General features: G+C 40.5%; 1 protein-coding gene across 8 annotated transcripts in view; it reads left to right on the forward strand.

Moving 5' to 3' along the window:
- The window catches only part of PSD3 (pleckstrin and Sec7 domain containing 3), a 555,378-nt gene that overhangs the window by 49,334 nt on the left and 497,777 nt on the right, over positions 1–8,267 (forward strand). The window lies entirely within an intron of this gene.

Here is an 8,267-nt window from a genome sequence, read left to right on the forward strand (position 1 = left end):
CCTATTTTAATTGCTTAGCCTGGTGTCTAACACATAATAACTACTTAATAAATTTAGGTATTATTTCTCTTGATAGAAGTGTGGGATCTAAGGGCCAGGCTCACACCTTCACCTTCATGGCACCTTAGGAGGTCAAAATGGGAGGTTCACTTGAGCCCAGTAGTTTGACACCAGCCTGGGCAACATGGTGAGACCCTGTCACTACAAAAAAATTAAAAAATTAGCTGGGCATGGTGGTACATGCCTGTGGTTTCAGCTATTCAGGAGGCTGAGACAGGGGGATTGCTCAAGCCCATGAGGTTAAGACTGCAGTGAACCCTTTGCACCACTGCACTGCAGCCTGGGGAACAGAAAGAGACCCTGTCTTTTTTTTTTTTTTTTTTTTTTAAGACGGAGTCTCACTCTTTCACCCAGGCCGGACCACAGTGGCGCTATGTCGGCTCACTGCAAGCTCCACCTCCCAGGTTCATGCCATTCTCCTGCCTCAGCCTCCCGAGTAGCTGGGATTACAGGCGCCCACCACCACATCCGGCTAATTTTTTGTATTTTTAGTAGAGACGGGGTTTCACCGTGTTAGCCAGGATGGTCTTGATCTCCTGACCTCGTGATCCGCCCGCCTCGGCCTCCTAAAGTGCTGGGATTACAGGCATGAGCCACTGTGCCCTGCGAAGACCCTGTCTTAAATAAACAAATAGATAGATAGATAAATAGATAAATAAATAAATGTGGGGTCTAGGGGGAATAGAAAGGTAAGACATAAATTTGAAAGATTAACAGGGTCAAGGGAAGACTTCTTTTGAGTGATGAAAGTCCTGTAGAGAAAGATAAAGGGACCCCAAATTAAGGCAAAGTGGTTAGTTTTAAGGAAAAGAAATTAGATGGTAAGAGGGGAACATAAAACAGATTAGAGGGATGAGAGGAGCTCTGGAAAGTTTGATAAAGAGAAACGTATTCTAAAGTCGCCTTGTTAGATCAGTTCATAGCCCAGCTTATTAAGAGCTTTTGAGTCCCTCTTTCTGACATGCCACACGTTGGCTGATAATTCCAACAATCTGAGGTGATATGGTTTGATAAGCACTGCACAGGGCTAAGGATAGATCAGGATTCAAGGATTAGTTAGGGTTTCCAAGAGAAACAGAACCAACAGAATCAATAGAAGATTTTATATGTAAATAATCTATAATATAAAATTTTCTCCTAAAATTATATATATACACTTTTAATATGTATATAACTTTAATATGTATTAAAATCCATATGATTATATACATTAAATATATAGAGATTTATTATGGGAATTGTCTTATGTGATTATGGAGGCCAAAAAGTCTCATGATCGACTATCTGCAAACTGGAGAACCAAGAAAGCTGGTGGTGTAATTCAGTCCAAGTCCAGAGGCCTGAGAATCAGGAACCCACGGTGCAAGTTCTATTCTGAGTGTGAAGGCCCGGAAACTAGAAGCACCAATGTCCAAATGCAGCAGAACAGGATGTCCCAGCCTAAACAGAGAGGGAACTCACTCGTCCTTTGCCTTTTTGTTCTCTTCAGGCCCTCACCAAACTGGATGACGGCCACTCATATTGGTGAGGATGATTTTCTGTACTCAGTGTACCAATTTGAATATGAATCTCTTCTGGAAACAGCCTCACAGACACCCAGAAATAATTTTTTACCAGCCATGTGGCATCTCTTAGTCCGGTCAATTTAATACATGAAATCGTCCATCACAAATCCTTCCAGCAACCATAGGAAAGCCCCTGTAAGTTGCCACAGATCTGTCATTTCACACAGTCTGGAATCCCAGGGTTGGAAGGTGTCTGAAAGGCCATGTGGCCCAATGTCACCCAAATTCCCAGGACAGCGTCTCCAGCAGCCAGTTTTGTATCAGCTGCATTTGGACAGTGTCCCCACTGGTGGCTCTTGGCATCTTGCAAGCAGACCTTTCTTTCTCAGGTCAGATTCTTCAGCACAGAAAGTTCTACCATTGATTTGCCATAGGGCCTGAAATTGCCGTTTTCAATCATTCCTCAGGCTTAAGGGATCGAAATATCCTTTTAGACCACAAATACATTACCTGGCAATAGAGTAAGGACTGTAAGAGAGTCCTTTGGCAGTCATATGGGATGACCCCAAGGATAGGTAAATTCTAATTAGTGGTGGGAGTAGGGGCTAGGACACAGGGGATGCTGAAGACAATAAGACATGGCTAAAAGGGTCAATCCTGGGGAGTTGCAACATGAATACACAGGATATTCAGAAGAAGATTAATGTTGAAGTCAAATTCATCCTTCTTCATGTCTTTGGCCTCTTTTGGCCCTAGATGAGTATTGAGGTGAACTAGTGTCTAAAGAAGAGCCCTGGTCTGATTCATTACCACCACGTACAAGAGGACATTTCAATGACTGGCAATGAGATAGTCCATTTAATTCATTACAAAGTACTCAGCCTGGGGTTCATGAATCTGGTCTAAGTGAGGATAGCTGAAGGCACCCTCAGTTTACCCATGGATGAGATTTCCAACCCAAGCCACATAACCCTACCACAATCCAGATGGAGTCCAGCCCATTCACTCCATCTGCAGCACTCTCTGAGTCAGATGGTTTGCTTATCTTTGTGTTTCTTTAGTATTTTGTGTTTCCTTATCTGTAAAATACTTTACCTATTAGAATGCAGAGAGCTGGATTAGAGGATCTCTGGTGGGTTTTTCCACTTCTAAATTGTATGATATCAGCTCTGGGACCTCCAAGACTTGAGAGGTCAATGACAGGAGGCAGGTCTAAAAGAGCTTCAAAATTTCAAGCTAGGACAGACTTAGGGTTGGAGGGGAAGGCAGGGGACTGGGCATGAACTGCCACTTCCTGGTAAGCAGCTGTTTTCACTGAGATTGCATAAGCATTGGGGGCCACTGGGGAAGTTGACAAGATTCGGGGAGATCTAAAGCTCTCCACAAGCAACTCCTTGAGCCATTCTGAAAATAGTTCCAGGTGGGTGATGTGGTTAATTCCTTCAGCTGTGCATTGCCGGCAGTCTCCGTCCTCCTTTCTGTATTAGGAAACTAAAAGGCTCGGCAGTGGTAATTTGAACATTGCAATGGCCATTAGAAAATACATATTTTTTGGCTGGGCATGGTGACTCATGCTTGTAATCCCAGCACTTTGGGAGGCTGAGGCATGCAGATCACTTGAGTCCAGGAGTTCAAGACTAGCCTGGGCAACATGGTGAAACCCTGTCTCTACTAAAAATACAAAAATTAGCCAGGCATAGTGGTATGCACCTGTAATCCCAGCGGCTTGAGCAGCTGAGGCAGAAGAATGGCTTGAACTCGGGAGGTGGAGGTTGCAGTGAGCTGAGATCGGGCCATAGCACTCCAGGCTGGGCAAAAGAGTGAGACTCAGTCCCCCCCACCCCCCCCAAAAAAAGTATACCTGTTTTCATTGGGATATTTTGGTCATCACTATATGCACTCATATTCTCTTCTGCCTGAGTGTATAATGTTGGTTAAAATTTGGCCAAAAAAACCATAACTTTGGGAGGCGGAGGTGGTAGGATTGCTTGAGGCCCAGAGTTTGATACCAGCCTTAGCAACATCAAAAGAATCTGCCTTTAAACACAAAAACATAAAAGGGAGACTAGACAATTTTGTTGTTGTTGTTGTTTTTTAAAGGCAGAAGTTTTTTAACAAATCCTTTTCCTAATTCAAAGAAGAAATTATTACTATTAATGGAAAATAAATTGGTTTATTTTGTCCATAAACACTGTGCCATTTATGATAACACTAGCATTAACACTAAACACTGTGCATCCATTAATAGCAGTTTTCATGTTCATAGTGCTTTACCAACAACTAATTAAACAAACCTATTTTAATTTGTTGCCATGGCAGTAAATAGAGATACACAGAAATGATTGTATCCATCAAATTCATTCTTAATTCCTGAAACATAATTCAGTTTGGGCAATAAATCATTATTATGTAGTGCTATAATGTGTTTAGGATGATAATTACTATGTTCATAATGAAAAGAGTTGCAAGTATACATAGACAGATGCAATATCAAATATTTATGGATGATAATTTTTATATTTGTTACTCAGAAAAGATTTTCCCTTTACTGAATCTGATAGTCAAAAATGAACATTTCATCTGCAATCATTACTCTGTTCATATCTTATCTATTATGTTTGCTCCTGGGCATCCATCTCTAGAAGAGGGGCATTAGAATGAAAGAGACCTCAAAAAAAATTTGCCTCTGAATTAACAGAGGGATCTGTTCATGGTTAGTCTGTGAGGGAGGGGTTGCAGAGGGAGGGCAGGGAGAAGAGAGAGTCACTACCTTCATGTATCTGGAGGACTTTGAAGTGGAAGAACGGGAGTTGTGGTTTGTGCTCTGGGATCCAGACCAGAGTGAACATGTGGAAGCCACAGGGAGGCAAGTGTGATTCAGCGTGATGTGACGGCCTTGTCTGGAGTCAAAAAGACTGGGCCCAAATCCAGACTCCGTTCCTTCTGCAAGTCTGTCTACCTAACTGCTCTAAGCCACAAGCCTGCTGCAGGGGGTCATCTGGGAACTTCCAAAATAACACACCCAGTAAAGCACTGAGGCCTTCACCTGGTACCTAGCGAGTGATGCATGACTGTCAGCTCTTTATGCGATAGTATTTGTTTTTAAAAGGATGTTAAATGTAGAATGACTGGTTTGCAAGGTAGTGACTCACTTCTCTGGCACGGGAAGTAATGAAGCAGAAACTGGATAGCCACCTGTTAAAAATATTGTCTAAGGGTTTCCTGCTTTGAGGGTGAGGTTGAAATCAATGATTTCCAGGTCCATATGATTCCACGAATTTTGCAGAAGGAAGGGAGAAAGGACTTCTATTTTAATCCTTTAACCTTTTCTATATTGTATTCTTGCTATACTGTGATACCTAGGGGATCTGGACTGTAACACAATGTTATTGGTGAAATGGTATTATAGAGAGCAAGCTTTTCTCTTGTAGACTTTTATCCTGAACTAGGCTTAACTTTGGGAAAAGGATCCACTAATTCGGACTCCCCAGTCTCTGCCAGGTTTTCCTCTGAGATCCCTTAGATCCTTTACAAATAGAGATTTTTTTCTCAACTAGCTTTCCTAAGTCTGTGGCCCATTGTGTTTTAACATTACAAACTATTTCCTTTCATATTCAGAATGTTCTCTGTATATAATCACGTTTCCGTAGATATTTATTTATCTTTACCTTGTTGCTTAACCCCTCTATCAGTGAGAGGCCAATGAACCAATCTAGATTTAAATAACATGACCATCCTTCTCATATCTCTTTCTTTTTCTTTAACAACATTGTATGATGACCAGCTTCTGCCCAGTTGCTGATTGTTTGCACAGAAACCACTGAAATCCATACAGTTATAGACTTGTTTGTGGGGCTGTGGTGTCACTTCCATGCCAACCGCTTATGGGACTTCAATTCCTGGGAGTGCTGCTATCACTAAGATAATTGGCTAATAATGGCAAGGAACCCACTAAAAACCGTAAAGCAAAGCTGAGAGAGAGCCAAGGGAAAAGGGAATGAGAAGATGAGTACTAGGAAGGTAATCAACGCAAGGGTGAAAGGGCTAAATATAAACGGTACAAGGGGAGAAAAAAAAACAGATTTTAAAAAAAGAAAAAAAAGAGCTCAAAGCAGAGAAGGAAGAAAAAGAGGTTTTAAATTGTCCTGATTTTCACATTACATCTACATAGTTCTTGCAAATAGAAGAGAAACACTATTCTTAGAAAGAATCAAAATTAAACTTTGAAAAATAGGTAGTAAAAGACAAAAGAGAAATTCCAGTTTGCTGTTAGCTGTTCTATAATCAATCATTTACTAGAAGAACTGTAACAGTAGAGGTGGAATAAACTAGTATGTCCGGTATGGGCACTTTCCATGTGAAAAAAATTAAAGGAGACAATCTCACATAAAAAAAATGTTGGTTTTATATCTTTCTCTATCTATGAAATAACTTTTTAAAAATCACATAACATCTTTTTTCTCTGAACCAAATGGATTCAAAATAGGATCCTGGGTTTGTCTCTCTGTGGGTGGTTTTGTTCTGTCTTTGTTTTTTTTGAGATAGGGTCTTGCTATGTTGGGTCTTGCCCAGGCTGGTCTTGAAGTCCTGAGCTCGAGGGATACTCCCACCTCAGCTTCCCAAGTAGGGATTATAGGCGGGTAACACCATGCCTAGTTAGTTTTTTGTTTTGTTTTTTACTGGTGACATTTATGTGGCATTTTCCTCAAATAAAACATTTTTGACCATTAAACTAGCCTTCTTAATACTTTCGTAAGTTATTTAACAATAATATGAGCATATTCAACTTATATTCACAAAAAATGAGATATAATTTCTACACTCTAACATTAATGTTGAATGTTCATCAGCTATAAGTTACCAATATTTTCTTTGGAAATATTTTCCTACCCGAAAAACTTTAATAGCAGATCAATGTAGCTTACATTATAAAATAAATCAACTTGGATTTCTTTCTTTCTTTCTTTCTTTCTTTCTTTCTTTCTTTCTTTCTTTCTTTCTTTCTTCTTTCTTTCTTTCTTTTTTTTTTTTTGAGACAGAGTCTTGCTCTGTCACTCAGGCTGGAGTGCAGTGGCATGATCTCGGTTCACTGCAACCTTGGCCTCCTGAGCTAAAGCAATACTTCCACCTCAGCCTTCTGAGTAGCTGGGACTACAGGCATGTGCCACTGTGCCTGGCTAATTTTGTTTATTTTCTGTAAAGATGGGGTCTCACTACCAGTGCAAGACCCAGGCTGACCTTGAACTACTGAGCTCAAGCAATCCTTCCACTTTGGCCTCCCAAAGTGCTGGGATTACAGGAGTGAGCCACCACACCCAGCTGCTTTCAATTTTAATTTGTTTCTAAATATTGTATTTAACATATGAACACGGGCGATATGCAGATAAACCACATCTCAGTTACCGTGTGTGTGTGTTGGGGGGTAGTGAAAGTGGATGAACTGTTGAACTTTTAAAAATAAAAATTCCGCCGGGCGCGGTGGCTCACGCTTGTAATCCCAGCACTTTGGGAGGCCGAGGCGGGCGGATCACGAGGTCAGGAGATCGAGACCACGGTGAAACCCCGTCTCTACTAAAAATACAAAAAATTTAGCCGGGCGTGGTGGCGGGCGCCTGTAGTCCCAGCTACTCGGAGAGGCTGAGGCAGGAGAATGGCGTGAACCCGGGAGGCGGAGCTTGCAGTGAGCCGAGATTGCGCCACTGCACTCCAGCCTGGGCGACAGAGCGAGGTTCCGTCTCAAAAAAAAAAATAAATAAATAAAATAATAATAAATAAAAAATAAAAATAAAAATTCCTCAACAAACTTTCTGTCTTTTATATAAAATAAAAGGAAATTATTTTTTACTATTTGACAAATGAAGACAGTGTTTAGAGTAAAATGACCAGCTAGGGCCCATTGGTTTCAGATTAGCATCCTGTGTTGGTCCGCTCTCTCCAGGCGTTCAGAGGCCTGAGCATCCCATTCCCAAGTCATGTTCAGTGTGTAGAAAGGATTTCCCTAAGCAGGCTATCATTTCTCCAAAATAGAAGAGATCGTGGGATGCGTCTAATTAGGAAATTTTCAAAGTAAAATATTATGATGTTTCTATCCAAACAACTGTATCATGAAGAGTCTTTAAAAGGGTTTTCTCATCTGTAAAATTAGATTGAGTTAGATAATGTCTAATGCCTCTTTTAGTTCTGTTTTAGTTCAGTTCTATGAGACTGAGTGTTTTGCTCGTGGGTTTATTTTTCTGCCCCTATTTAGTTAACCTACATAAACAAATTGATCATTAGAATGTCACCCGTTTTCATCCCAAGTAGCACCCAGCAGCACTATGATGAGTCAAATATAGTTCTTGTTAACGGATTTGCATCCTAAATCTCCTTATTAGAGAGACTTTTAGTTCATTTGTTGGGAGGAAAGGGAACACCCTCACCTACATATGTGTTTGATACTTTTTCAGATTGTTCTTGACTTTGTCGTATCAAAAAGCAGAAGTCAGCTCAGCAGAAAATATTGTCGGAGGACTTTGCATTTACCATATAGTACTCTGTTCCCTATGTGATTTTTCTCCACAAAGTAGTATGCCAAATGTTATTAAACTGATAAATGCTTTCAAGATACTTGATCCACATTTCTTTGAACAAAATGATTCTCTTCCAGCTTTCAAATGTATAATAAGTAATATGCTTATTATTGATACTTGATTGAGTGTAGTT

Source organism: Symphalangus syndactylus, chromosome 1, assembly GCF_028878055.3.
Source record: "Symphalangus syndactylus isolate Jambi chromosome 1, NHGRI_mSymSyn1-v2.1_pri, whole genome shotgun sequence".
NCBI classification, from domain to species: Eukaryota; Metazoa; Chordata; class Mammalia; order Primates; family Hylobatidae; genus Symphalangus; species Symphalangus syndactylus.